Raw genomic sequence first — 15,397 nt, forward strand, 5'->3', positions numbered from 1 at the left:
ATGTTTTGCACTGCATCTGATGTTCAAAGGCATTAAGCAAGACCGGGAATGCATAAATAATCAGTTACATACAATACAAGCTCTCCTAGTTCGTAGACCATGCATGTTTAGTAAAAAAAAAAAAAAGAACATGGAACGTCTAGCTCATTGTGTCCTGGACGACTTAGGAAATTATTGGTACCCCACCCACATGGCTGTCAATGAAATGTGGGTCCAAGAAGTTCCCTTCTGATCACGTGACGTGATGACTTCTGTAGATAAAAACAGCGAATCGAAAAGCAGCATGTCAGAGAGTCAGGAGTAACGCAAATGTAAATTTTGATTAGTAATTTAGTATTTGATCTGGAATTCAACGGAAAATCTCTAGGGAACGTAAAAGCTCTGAATTTTCACTTCGCTATATACATCTCATATCACGAGTAAAACAAAAAAGCAACTCTCTTTTCTCAACTCGGGGTGAACAAGATTCTCAGCAGCACGGTGCTTCTCATTTTATTACAGAAAGTCCATATACGGCAGTCATTCCAAGCGTTTCAAACCAAACATCAAAGATTCGATTCATTCTCCCATCATTGTAACTCAACAACCACTGGGTAAAGAGTAGAGAATGAATCAGAGCCCCCTTTCTTTTTATCTGGCTGGTCTATCTTGCTTACTACAGAACCATGTTTCTCTCTCCTCTAGCCACCAGCTCAGTAGAAATGCATCACCTTCTATGATGGCAGGAAACTCATCAAAAGCCAAAGGGAGAGAAAGACTAGAGAGGATAAGGAAGAGGAAGTACAAAAGGAAAGGTCAAGCATGGAGGACATGAGCGGCGGTGGGGACCAAGGTCTTGAACTGGGGAGGGCCCTCCACGACCTGCCACTCGAGTCGCAGCCCGGACTTGTCCCTACTCAGCGTGCCCACCGCGACGGTCAGCCCGCTCCCAACGACGTAGAGCCTCCCCTGGGCGGCGGCCAGCGCTAGCGGACGCCTCACCTCCAGCGGCACCCCACCCCCTCCAACGTACTCCCAATCGTCCCTCTCCTCCACGTACGCCTTCACCCTCGTCCCCCTGTGCTCCGAAACCACCAGCAGCCTCCCGTCAGCCACCACGCTCGATCCCGTCCACCCTTCCCTCATCCCCACCCTCATCTCCTCCCACTCGTCCCTCTCCGCGTTGTACACTCCGCCCCTCGGCAGGAAGTCGAACGGCCACGCCCACCCCTCCGTCACGTACATCTTCCTCCCCACCACCGCCACGTCGTACGGCGAGAGCCTCGACACCGCCGCGCGCGTCCACCGGTCGGTCGACGGGTCGTAGGCGTCGGCGCCGGGGTCGTCCCCGACGACGACGATCCTCCCGGCGACGGTTGCGGCGGAGAAGAAGGACCGGGCGGTAGGCATGGGGGCGGAGGGGGACCACGAATTGGTGGCGGTGGTGTACTTGAAGAGGGTTGGGACGGGGGAGTCGGTGTCGGCGCGGGCACCGCCGAGGACGAAGAGTGCGCCACGGTCGATGAGGGAGGCGGAGGCAGAGGAGGGAGGGGAGAGGTGGGAGCAAGGCGGTGCGGGGAGTTGTAGCCAGAGGGAGGAGCGGGGGTTGAAGGCGTGGCAATGGAGGGCGGCGGTGGTGGAGGAAGGGTCGAAGCCGAGGACGAAGAGGTAAGGGAGGGAGAGGTCGAGGGTCTGCTTGGAGAGGGAGAAGGAAGGGTGGGAGATGGCCCTGTTCCACGAGGAGGAGACTGAGCGGGCGGCGGTGTGGTGGGGGAAGGGCAGGCGGAGCAGGCAGAGCTCCGCCACGTCGTCGGGGAGCCCCGGGATGAGGGATGGCGCCTCCAGGGGGACGTCGGCTTTGGCGTTTGGGAAGTCCGAGAGAGGGAGCGTCATCTCTTCTCTTCTTCTTCCTCCCCCTTTCTTCTTCGGAATCCCGACCTCACCTTTTTCTTTCTTTATTCTTCCTTTCTGCAATTGAGCAAACGGAAAGCAAAGGATGGTTAGAATTGCGGAATTGGTGCGCTTTAAAAGAAGAAAATGAGATGAGAGAGGGCTCTCTCCCACACATCAAAAAGCAAATTAAGCAACGGAAAGTGATAGGTAACCGCTATTTGGCGTCAAGTTATGAACCGGTTCGATTCGGAGACGCTTGACTCCGGTTAGCTTTGAGGCTTAACTGGTTGCTGGGGTACGGGAAAAGGCTCTTCTCTTACGCATGAGAAAAGAGTTTCTTGGGAAAGCTTTTCAATTGAATTGTTGCGTTTTCTAACACATTAAGATGAGAAAAACAGTAAAAAAAGTAGGGGAAACGAAATTCCGAACCAAACATAAAAAAAAGAGATGAAAGCACATGGCTAACCCAGTTTATTTAGCGATCATTCTTTATTTGGCTTCTTGGATTTGGTTTTGAGACTTTACTGCCGCCGTGAAAAAAACTGATTTAAAAAACCGAACAAGACCAATCGAATTTTTCTTTTTTCAAACCGACTCGCTGTGTTTGATATCATGGAGGAGAGGAGCTCGAGGCGGAAACGAAATACTAATGCCTCGAAATCTCTGAGAAGAAATGATTAAAGAAGCCACGAAGAAGATAGAAGCTCCACAATATTTTAATCCAAAGGAAGGCAGATCTACAAGAATGCTCCCCTGCCCTTTATTAAATTAACTTAAAGAAGATTTAAAAAAAATATACTTTACAGTCATCTTCTAATTTTCCTTTACACTCTTCCCCCTTTTCACTATTCATAAAGTAGGAAACTCTCTCTCTCTCTCTCTCTCTCTCTGCCTACGCGTGTGATTCATTCAACGAAAGAAAAACTAGAAGAGAAAGAGTTGAAGGAAAGCCTACTGTTTTGGGCCAAAGATAGGGAGAAAGAGCAGCTCTCCCTTCAACTCTCTGCGGCCTGCGCGTCTACCTCCACGCCCTCCTCTCCTTGTAGAAACCGCATCTACTCTCTCAGGGAATTAAGGCGGGTGAGGATGGGCTTAAAATGGAAAAAGATGGGAGAATTAGGAGCAACGCGACAAGAGCATCCGCAGTCGCCGGTGGATCTGATGTAGCTTCGCGGGTTTCCCGCCTCGATTCCCTAGATCCGGGCTCTGGCCCAGCTAGTGGGGGAGAGGGAAAGAGAGAGTTGCCCTTGGGCAAAAAAATATATAACAATAAAGAAAACGGTCTAAGAACAAGGAGCAACGCGACGACAAGGGGGATGGGCCGTTGATCTGAGGTCTGTTGGCCGGTTTCCGGCTGGGAATCCCAAGATCCTAACTCTGGCCGAGCTGGGATTTCGTTTTCACAGAGAGATATCTAGAGAGAGAGATTCTGGTTGGGGAGACGATGAAGGGGTTAGGGGGTAGGGGAGTGTTACTGGTGGGTTGCTGGTTGGGTTTTTGTAGGCGACTTGTTGGGCGGGGATTCCGTCCCCCGATTCACCTCTCTCTTTCTCTCTCTCTCTCTCTCTCTCTCTCTCACAGACCCAGTGCAGGCTGCGTCTGCGATGAGAAAAGGCGGCCGCGATAGTTACCCTTTTGTTTGTTTTGTGGTTGTGGTTGCTCTCTCTCTCTCTCCTCGAGTTTTTTTTAAAGAAAAATTTACGTATAAGAGCCTCATTTGTGGTGAAATTACGTCTAACCGCTTAAGATTTTAAACTTTTAATATAAACACCTAACTTATTAAGCAAAATGGGTCTGAATCAGCTCATTTCAGATCGGGTCGACTTTTAGCCGATTCAAAACAAGGGTCAATTCGAACACCCCCCCCCCCCCGAAAATCAACCAAAATTGATTGATTTTTCATTGAATTAGTTTTAATTTTAAATGGGTAATGTGTTTTATTTAATGGGTTGTGATGCTACTTTTTTTCTTGAAGAATGGGAAAACCACTTTCAGGATCAGGGACTTGGTCGCACTGGCTAAGTCTGTCATACCTATGGTTGTTTTCTCGACCGTGTAAACCCATGGCTCAGGGAGGTTTATCCCTTGACTTTTATAGCTTGCTCTCATTAATGCAAGGAGTTTGATACTTATGAGAATGAAACCTAACCACCAAGCTAGTGGCCAAGGCCCTTCCACCTCACCAAACTTTTTTGGGGATGGTTGTGATGATGCTTTTAAAGTATCATCTTTATGAATGTTGTCAATATTGCCATCTATTATTTTTATTAATTTTTCATTTATTTTCTTTATAATATTTTATTTTTGTATTTTCTTGAGTTTTGAATAAAAATCAAATTTTAAATGCTCCAATTAAAAAACGATTTGATTCTTTCATTTTTCTTAAGAAACTGATTTACCTAGTAAACCGATTTTAACAACAATGCTTTCCATTAACACCTTGAAATAGCAACAAGCTCTACTCGTCAACCCATTTGAGAAACATTCAATGTGAAATTGTAGAGGATTACAACAACTTCATGGGTGTTAATGGGGGCCTACTACTTTGGGAAAACTCCATAACTCATCATATCCTCCATCAAATGGAGAGAGAGAATCAAAGGGACACGTACATCCATTATTTTAATATTTGTAATAATATTAATGTTTTTGAAATATTATTTTAATTATTAAAAATATTTTATTATTAAAATATCAAAAAATAGTTTTTATTGAATTTTTTTTTAAAAAACTTCAAGCCCTCTTGTCCTATTTTCTAAAAAAAAATCAAACTTGGGAGTCGAACCCATATAGGGATGGCAGTGGACTGGGGGAAAATGGGACCCCGCCGGTATGGACCGGGGATGAAGGGCATGAAATGGGGATGGAGGCGGGGATGAAGGTCTAAATTCATCCCCGTGCAGGGATGGATTTACACTCCCCCCCCCCCCCCCCCCCACACACACACACACACACACACACACACACACACCACACCCCATCCCATCCCATCCCCGTTAATAATATTACTAAAATACCTAAACCTAACTAATAAAATTACAAAAAAACCACAATAATATATACTAACTTACTAACCCTAAATCGTGTTGCACCATGTTCGTCGGCCCTCAACTCTCTCTCTCTCTGTCCACCATCGACGACCATCATCATCGGTGACAGATTTGTCCACCAACGACGATGAAGGTTTTCCATCACCGTTGGTGACCATCATCGCCGGCCCTCTCTCCGTCTACCATCGATGCCAAACACATCCATCGCACTCGTCTCAGAGAATAGATCGGGACCAGCCATCACCTCCATCGCACTCGTCCACCATCGGCGCCATCACCTTCTAATGACATCAGAGTGGGGTAAAGGTTACAAAGGTCTGACTGCATAAACACGTTTGGTAAAAACCTTTCTCTTATTTCCTTATTTTTCTTATCCCATGTTCCCTTTTCTAAATTTGTCTTTCCTTCCACCAAAGTATTTTTCTTCATGCCATCAGTCTTCTTTTTTTCATCACCCTCACTCTTTCTATGCAGATACACTGCCCTTCTTTCATCCATGTATTGACATTTCCTATTGCCCTTTATAAATGCAACTCGTTCCTACCTTTCTGTACTACCATTTTTTTTTCATAGTTTTTTTGAAATTCTGTTATTCTTAAAACTTTTTGTGTTTCTGCTACTTGAAAATAATAACAGTAAGCCTAATATCATTCCTGAAATCACTGGGCAGTGCCGGGGTGGGGACGGAGATAGGACAGGGCAGAGGCGGGGATGGGGATAATTAGTTTGAGACGAGGCGGGGGTGGAGGTCCAAAGTCCCCCCCACCACGGGGATGGACTGGGGATGAAGGTTAACTTTTTGAGACGGGGATGGATACCTTGTAACCCTCCCCCCCCCCCCCCCCCCCCCCCGGTGCACTGCCATCCCTAAACCCATATCACTTGTCCAGTATGTTAGTGACATAGTAGGTCCAGGGATATTAACTTTTCGGGTTCAGGTAGGATATCTGTATGAATCCAAATCCGTTTAATCTGATTTTCGTAATGACGCCATGGAGATAATCACCCCCACTAATATTTGGATTCATATTCAGCTCAGGCTTGGGCTCCTCGTCATCAAAATACAGTGATAGTGATAGACTGGAACTTGGAAGTAGCTAGGTGGGATTTTAAAGATCTCGTGAGACTATTGAGATTTTTCATGGCATGTGAAAATCTTACCAACAAATCACGTGATTTCAAAAAGTTTTTAGAAATTTTTGAAGCAGCTTTGCTTTGGGCTCTAACAGTCGGACTCAAATGAATTAAGGTTCCTTTTTCAAATCATGATAACGGAATAAAAATTGTTTTGCACGTGTCTTTGAAAATATGAAATTATGTTTTGGAATTATATAAAATAAAAATCAATTGAACGTGTTTTTAACCTGTTTGTAACGTGCCGACTGATGCACAGTTTGACAAAATATATATCGTGCCAAGTCCCCTTCGCAACGTCATGATAGAAGATAACGGTTCCGATGAGGCATATTTTTGGAAAAATAACTTGTTTTTTACGACGTGATCTTGTTGGACTCGGACAGTTATGGACTGCCCTGAGTTTTGGAGAGGCCTAACTCACTAGATCTGACCTGTTTCTCATGAAATTAACCATCTTCTTGCATCATCATAATTAATGTCAAAGATCAGGGCCCTGGAGTTTTCTCGGCAATAGAAATCCAAGTGATAAGCACATGAAAATAAAACAAAAAATAACCGTATTGTACAGCAAAAATGACTTGTTTCCTGAAATACCTTGCAATTTCTGAAATCCGTTGACTGCCTAAAATCGTAAATATTGTTATTTTTAGTACCTTTTTAGCTTCTGCAATTATCGTTTTCGGTGTAAATTTTCTCTATATGCACATTTCTTCCATCTTCACCAAAAACGCCTTAGTCATCACCTCAGCCGATGCTTAATCTTCATCACCCTGTCAAAAACCAATCTTTGATGGATCCTCCGATGGTGCATGTATGGCGAATTATGTCGCGATTAGAGAATCCACCACTTGGCAGCGAAAAATGATCTTGGTTTTCTGATGAAAACTCAAACCTCGAAACCTCGCAAATACCTGAGTTACCGCACATTAAAAATTTGTCAAATTCGCATAAAATAAGTATGAGCAAACTTTTTTTAAAACTCGAACCGACAAATATCGCAAATACTTAAGTTACCTCGCATAAAAAATATAATAACATTGCATAAAAAATCTGTACATTTTTCATTTAACTTGAATTGACAAACCTCGCAAATACTTAAGTTAACTCACATAAAAAAATATAATAAAATCACATAAAAAATCTGTGAAATTATTTTTAACTCGAACTGACAAACCTCACAAACACTTGAGTTACTTCGCATAATAAATGAAATAACGTTAGATAAAAAATCTATAATTTTTTTAACTCAAACCGATAAAACTTGCAAATACTTGAGTTATCTCGCATAAAAAATATAATAACGTCACATAAAAAATCTGCAAATTCTTTTTTAACTCAAACTGACAAACCTCACAAGCATTTAAGTTACATTGCATAAACAATTTACAAAAATTACATTGAATAAGTATGAGAGAACCTTTTTTTAAACTCTCAAACCTCCAAACATCGTAAATACTCGAGTACTTCACATAAAAAATGTTTAATTTGGCATAAAAAAAATTATGAAATTTCTTTTAAACTCGAACTGACAAACTGCGCAAATACCTGAGTTACTTCGCATAAAAAAATCTAATAACATTACATAAAAATCCATAAAATTTCTTTCAAACTTGAACCTCCAAACTGTGTAAATACCTGAGTTACTTCGCATAAAAATTTAAAAATACACATAAAAAAGTTGTGCTTTTTTTTTAAAACTCGAACCTCCAAACCTCGCAAATGGTTGAGTTACCTCACATAAATTTTTTTACTAAATTTACATAAACTATGTGTGAATGAACTTTCTTTTAAACTTGAACCTCCGAACATCGCAAATACCTGACTTACTTCGCATAAAAAACTATAGGCAATTCACATAAAAAGTATGTGAACTGTCTTTTAAACTCAAACCGACCCTTGGTCTCTTTTATGCTATATAAATAGTAGTAGCCAAGACATCACATATTCTAGGGCTCGCATTCTAGTGTTATTTTCGCATAATCTAGGGTTTTCTTTGTGGTCTCCAAAATAATTTGGCAACTATTTTTGGCGTTTCGATGACCTTTTTTTGGCGTTATGGCAATTGAAAATCCTGTGTCCATGAATTATGTTGTCCTTCTTCCATTGTACCATGAAGTATGTGAATGTCTTGAAACTTGGAGAGAAAAGGTCATACCCTCACCGTCTTTGTGTTAATAGTGCCTGAAACAAAAGTTTCTAGATGTTTACCACAGAAAATGCAAGACAAAAGTTATGCCTCTATAAGAAGCAACCGCAAACACCATCCGAAAAAATGGATGAAGGGGTTGTTGTCATAATGATGTCTCTTATTCCCGAAGCATTTAAGGAGGGGGACTAAGTGAATGAGCATTTGTTTGGGCCATGCACTCACTTGGATGCTGAAGATGTAGTTGAGTTGCATTCTCCCCTTATTGAGAATGTAGATGATAAAAGAGTAGAGGATGAACCTAAGCAAGGGGAGGATCAAATTGCACAATGGTCAGATGCTTCTCAGTCAGGGTTGGAGGTAGTTGTGCAACGGGAGGACGCTTCTCAATAAGGAGAGAAGGCAGCTCAGCAAGGGTCAAAGATATTGCAACAAGGGGCAAATGTCGAGAAGAAAGTGCAAGCTCCAAGGATTTTCTCGAAGAGGGAAAGGTCTGATGCTTCTGAACAGGTGTTACAAGCCGATGACAATTGCATGTACCACTTCTATTAGTTTGAAGCACGACAATGGTTTCAAGCTCTCTCGGAGGACAAGAAGAAAATACTTGATGGTATACATTTATAAAGTTTCTTCAAGATCTCACCAAGGAAGATTAGTCACCCCCTCTTAAAGGTCGTGGTGAATATTTGAAATCTAAAAATTAATACCTTCTTATTTGGAGATATGCATATGACCATCACGTTGGATGATGTGGTACGAATCACTGAATTGAAGCATCACGGGGTGACAATGAGTGGTCAGTGGTGGGAAAATCTAGGGATGGCAGTGGACTGGGGCAGGGTGAGGGGGTACAAGATCTCCACCCCCGCCCCTCTAAAAATTCTGCCCTTTATCCCCTCCTCCATCCCCACACGGGTTTTGATTTTAACCTCCATCCCTGTTTCATGTCCTCCATCCCCGGTGCAAACGGGACGAGGCGGGGCAGGGCCCCATTTTCCTCAATCCACTGCCATCCCTAAAGACTATTTTAGCATTTTACTAACTGGGATCGAGGATGAGGATGGGGACAGGGACGGGGACAGGGTGGGGCAGGGCAAGGCAGGGTGGGGAAAAGCATAAGTCCATCCCCACCTCCATCCCTGCACGGGTTTTGATTTTAACCTTCATCCCGGCCTCCATCCTCGTTTTATGTCCTTCATCCCTGGTCCAAATGGGGCGAGGTGGAGCAGCCCCCATTTCCCCTCGGTCCACTATCATCCCTAGGAAAATCATAAGCAGTTGACTACCATGGTTTTAGGAGCGAAGTATGGTGCCTTTGAAGAAAAAAGGCTAAAGTTAGCATGGTTAAGGAATTACCATGACCCCACAATGGCGAGAAAGATGAAGGACAAACTACTGTGTGCTAGAGGAAAGGCTGGTAGTACCTAGGAGAAGGATATGAGAGCATTCTTGCTCTACTTCTTTGGCACAAGTTTATTCATTGACAACTGTGGACGTCAATCCATTGTTTCTATGTTAATTTGGTGGCGATCTTGGATCGCATCGAGGAATACGCATGGAGGCAGCTACTCTTGCACACCTTTATACCTCTTTGAATAGCGTGAAGGTCAAAAAAGTAAAATTTGCCAACATGTTGGTCTTATTGGAGGTAGTTACTCTTTTATTTACTTAAACTGTTGTTGTAAGCTAAAATATTAGTTATTTAGTTGCATTTTATATTTTTTAATGTAATTTACTATGTTGGTATGTGATAATCCTTATATGAATCTTTGTAGGTTTGGTTATGGGAGAACATATATGTTGGAAGGCCCCTGAGAGGTCAGATTGCCCATAAATTTCTACGTCTCGCAATGTGGAGACAAAATATCAACGAAGATGCACCTTGTTGAAGGAAGTCTTATTATCATATGGTTGTGACCAGTACTTCAAGAAATTACAAAAACTGATGAGGATGGATGTAAGTATATTTTTTGTTAAAATGTCATACATGTTTTTAAATAATGCAATATATGATTAACCATGAATGAAATTTCATTAGGAAGGTAAAGTGGTGCCCCTATGAAGATGTGGGTAAGGAGGAGGAAAACTAAGATGTCATTATGCAATCAAAGGCTATGGTGAGAAAAGATATTTCGTTGCACAATATGAATGAAGTGGAGCACCAAATGGCCAACCGAGTGGTTTGGTAATTTGGCTATGTTCAGCAACGAACCGATGGTCCTGGTGCAGTTAGCAAAATTGTCCCGATAACAATCAAGGATAAGTCAAACGATTACCCTACCCTATTTCAATTGAAACTTACAGACTAGTACGAGAGCGACCAAGACATCCGTTTGTCTTCTATCATAGTTGCTGGTGATAACGAAGACGTAGCTTCTCATCATGATGAAGGTAGTATCTCTGAAAGGAGAGCCGAGGAGGAGAAAAAGGAGGAGGAGGAGTGTGGCCAAAAGCGCAGAAAAAATGCAAGTGGAGCAAACACTCAATTGGCTCTTGCGATGGTAGAGATCAGGCAATTAAAGGATATGCTTGCTGCAAATGATGCTGAAATCAGTGTGCTGAAAGAAACACCTGTTGTAATCTCTTCAGCCATTATACAACATCAAGTTGTGGTCATAGAAAACTACGCTAAGGTGAATGAGCAACTATAACCACGACTGAGGGATCTAAAGTAGTGATTTTTATTTTTGATTGTTTTGTAAATCATTGAAATGAAGTTGTAAATACTTGAGTTACCTTGCATAAAAAATGAAATAACATTGCATAAAAAATCTAAATCTGCAAAAAAAAAATTAACTTCAACCGACAAACCTCGCAAGTACTTGAGTTACCTCGCATAAACAATTTACAAAATTCGCATAAAAAAAGTATGGGAGAACTTTCTTTTAAATTGTCGAACCTCCAAACATTGCAAATACCTGAGTTATAGCATAAAAAAATCTTAAATTTGCATAAAAACTTTGCAAAAAATTTTTCAAACTCGAACCGACAAACTTCGCAAATGCCTGAGTTACTTTGCATAAAAAATGTAATAACATCGCATAAAAAATCTGTGAAATTTCTTTTAAACTTGAACCTCCAAACTATGCAAATACCTGAATTACTTCACTAAAAAAATATAATAACTTCACATAAAAAAGTCTATATTTTTTTTTAAACTTGAACCGACAAACCTTGCAAATACTTGAGTTACCTCACATAAAAAAATTATAAAAATTGCATAAAATAAGTGTGCGTGAACTTTCTTTTAAACTCGAACCTCTAAATATCGCAAATACCTGACTTACTTCACATAAAAAATATAATAATGTCGCACAAAAAATAGTGATTTTTTTTTAAAACTTGAACATCTAAACCTCGCAAATACTTGAGTTACTTCGCATAAAAAATGTTATAATATCATATAAAAAAGCTACAATTTTTTTTTAACTGTAACCTCTAAGTTGCGAACAATAACCATTATTTGCGAGGATGAGTAAGTCTGCAAAAAACATTTGCAAACAATGATGAGGAAGTTTGCAAAAAAATTATGATTAATGACCAATATTTGCGATTTTCTTCTTAACATGCTAATTTTCTACATTTTGCTCATGTTCTTATTACGAAACATTAAACCTAGAATGAAGTTAAATATACAAACCTAAAAACATCCAGAATTTCAAAACGTCACAAAATCAGTCAAAATTATATCTAAAACATAATCCAGAATTTAAAATGCATTCATTATTTATCTCTTCTTAAATTTTATTTTATAGTTGTTTCTGATCACATGATCTTTCAGAAATTCACGGTAATGCTCGACATCATTAAACCTTTTTCCAATAGCAACCTCTCAATCATTGGACTCTATTGATAGCCACTAAAATTATTCGCAATCGTTAAGTCTTTCCATATGCAACTATTCATACAACTGAGATGCCTTCACATCAAAGATTGTCAACTGCTCTTTTGTGAAAGAGAACTCATCTATCGAGAACATAGTAAACCTAAAACATTTCTAAAGCCCAACAAATGTTCATAAAACTCACACAACATACCAACATTTAGGCTTCCCATATATCATTTGAACATCATTGATGGGATGCAGATCACTAGAATTGAGATGCTCACGTGGTTTCACATCCTCTCTAGTGATCCAATGTTGATGTACACCCTCAATTGTTCGTGGAAGTTCTTCATTGTATATAGGTCCAACATTTATATTCCTAACTAGTTTGAGCAACTGCATGTTCTTGACATGTATGACATTATTATCATTTATTATTTGAGACAGTTACTTGTTTGGTTCATCAACATCATTTACTGTTTGGGACAATTTGATGTTCGATAACACACTGACCTCAATAGATTGTTCTACATCCCTTCTAACTACTTCTTGTTACACAATGTGAACCACTAAGTAAATGTTGCCAATAAATAGCATCACTTCTACATCATCGTCATCAAAAACATATACCAAGCCTAGTTCATCGCCTATAAACACAACAAATATATATACTAGAGGCTCATTACACTACAAGAAAAATGTGTATTAGCGATAGATGCTATCCATCGCTAATCCATTACAAAATTCGTCGCTAATGTGTTGAGCGATGGATAGCGTCCGTCGCATAACCCTAGTCGCTAAACTGCGGCAAAATTTATCTGTCGTCAATCCATCGCTACTTAGCGACGGATTCACAGCGGATCATGTCCGTCGTGAATCCGTTGCTAAATAGAGACTGATTTGGTTATGTGATGGAATTTAATCTGTCGCTAATCTGTAACGAGGGATACGTATATATTGCCAATTTAGTGACGGACATTAGCGATGGCTTAAATTCCATCGCAAACCAATGACTGATTTAAATTGGAGATGGAGTAACGACGGATAATATCTGTCGCTAATCCATCGCTAATTTAAAAAAAAAAATTGAAATATTCTGAAACTCGAGAAAAATTTATTGTTATACAATTCATATAACCTGCTTATAAAAAACAAAGTACACATAAAAAATACATATACAGGTGAAACAAAATTAACACAAGTTCTAAGTTAAACAACCAAATACAGTCCTTGCCAAGTTATAATGAGTTACAAGTACGTCAAACAAATTAAACACATGAATCTAATCCTCGCCAAGATTCTGGGCGTCATCCTCTTCATTTTCTCGATCTGCCCCTCCCTTCATGCCTCCATCAGCTCCTCTATGCTGATCATCTCTAGCATCCTATAAGAGAACCAAAATGTTAGTATTTATAAACAAAATATAATAAAATAAATTATATGCAATGAACCTAATCTAATGCAACAAAGTAAATGGCTGAATGACACGTAGACTAGCAATAAACTAAATGACATTAACAAAATTCAGATATGTGTTCTAAGACTGGAAAAAAATGTATAGTGATTCAATCATGCAGATATGTGTTCTAAGGTTGTCAAAGAACGTCACAGTGATTCAAGCATGCATATATGGTTTATAAGGTTGTCAAATAAATGTGTTATGTATCACAATCATGCATATATGTGTTACAAGGCAGTCAAAAAACTTTCATAGTGATGAAATCATCCTTATATGTGTTCTAATGTTGTCAAAAAACTTTCATAGTGATTCAATCATGCTCATATGTGTTCTAAGGCAGTAAAAAATATATATATTGATTCAATCATGCATATATGTGTTTTAAAGAAAATTTTATTGTAATTCAATCATGCATATGTGTGTTCTAAGGCAGTAAAACAATTTCATAGTGATGAAAGCATACTTGTATGTGTTCTAAGGTTGTCAAAAAACTTTCATAGTGATTCAATCATGCATATATGTGTTCTAAGGTTGTCAAAAAACTTCATATTGATTCAATCATGCATATATGTGTTCTAAGGTTGTCAAAAAACTTTCATAGTGATTCAATGATATGTATATGTGTTATAAGGGTGTCATAAAAATTGTATAGTGAATTAATCATGCATATATGTGCTCTAAAGGTGTCAAAAAAATTCATAGTGAGGCAATCATACATATATGTATTTAATCATGTATATACTAGCTTAAAATCTAACGACATAAAATAAATGACATAAATTTTTATACCTGACGGGCACCAGAACTCATGTTGAATGCAGACGAAGTTTCCCTGTCCCAAAAAAAGTTGCACAACTTACTATGGACAATGTTGGGAATGACTTCATTTAAAAAGTACTGCATTTTTTTCTCAAGACGTTCACAGACACCATCTCAAGACATAGAAGGGTCAATCGGACGTTGGGAGTTGATGCGGGTGGGAGAACTCTGAGAGCCATGGCTGCAAAAGGCAATGACTGTTGTGGTGTTAATGTTACTCCCAAACTCAAACACATGACCCTTTTTGGGTTCATTGGTTGCAGTCACCCATGCTGCAGGATCAAAAGGCAGATGCTTAGCAGAGTCATCACCATATCGCTCTACCATTTGTTGCTCGTATGACTCCTACAAAATAATGAATAAAATATGAATTAAGAATTAAGAATTACAATGTTTATTAATACAATAAATACATACCGATGTCGCTCTCGCCTTCTCTGATATAAAATCTCTCGTGCTCTTATGTTTATGTGTTTCAACAAACACATCCTTGTAAGGCACATTGTCTCCTTTTTCTGCTTCCTGCAATGTTAAATGATAAAAAAAATAATTAATAAGTATGCATAAATACTTGTAAATTTGATTATATATATATATATTGATGAGTTATCATTTTCTACTGGTGGCTCCCAAAAGTCTTAGATTCACCTGTGTGTAGATGGGCATCGGGCATCTTCGCTCGATTTTGTGCAGCCTTTGTTGAGCAATTTCAAAATTCATTGATTGCCCACTTGTCGCACATGCCCTCCCAATAATCTCTCCTGATAGTAGAAGGCCCATGGCTCTTCCACTGCAATGGATCATCTATCCCACCAGCTATTTTTTTTGTTGCAGTCTTCACATTGTGCAGTATGTCAGCAAATTGATTGGCAGCCACCTTCTGCCACACTACCCTCATGTCTTTCTCCTTGTTCACAATCGCGAAGCGATGGGAAGCCTACAAATACTTTCAGAAAGTTAGCACACATGAGTATAACAAAAAATTAAGTATGCAACACATTAGTTATGATAAACGATTGTATACCATGAATAAAGACATTTAATTTGTCCAACACCTCTATCGAGTACTCTTTCCATTGCGCGATCGG

The 15,397-nt window shown here is 39.9% G+C and overlaps 1 pseudogene across 1 annotated transcript; it reads right to left on the reverse strand.

The window, feature by feature from the left end:
- Positions 1 to 301: 301 nt before the first annotated feature.
- On the reverse strand, positions 302 to 3,339 carry LOC149842256 (F-box protein AFR pseudogene; annotated as a pseudogene). The gene is made up of 2 exons (XR_016430767.1): positions 2,828 to 3,339; positions 302 to 1,947 (listed from the first exon to the last, which is right to left on the reverse strand). The product of XR_016430767.1 is annotated as an F-box protein AFR pseudogene (transcript).
- Between the last annotated feature and the right edge of the window lie 12,058 nt (positions 3,340 to 15,397).

The sequence above is a fragment of the Nuphar pumila genome, chromosome 3, assembly GCF_984573655.1.
Source record: "Nuphar pumila chromosome 3, dmNupPumi1.hap1.1, whole genome shotgun sequence".
NCBI lineage: Eukaryota > Viridiplantae > Streptophyta > Magnoliopsida > Nymphaeales > Nymphaeaceae > Nuphar > Nuphar pumila.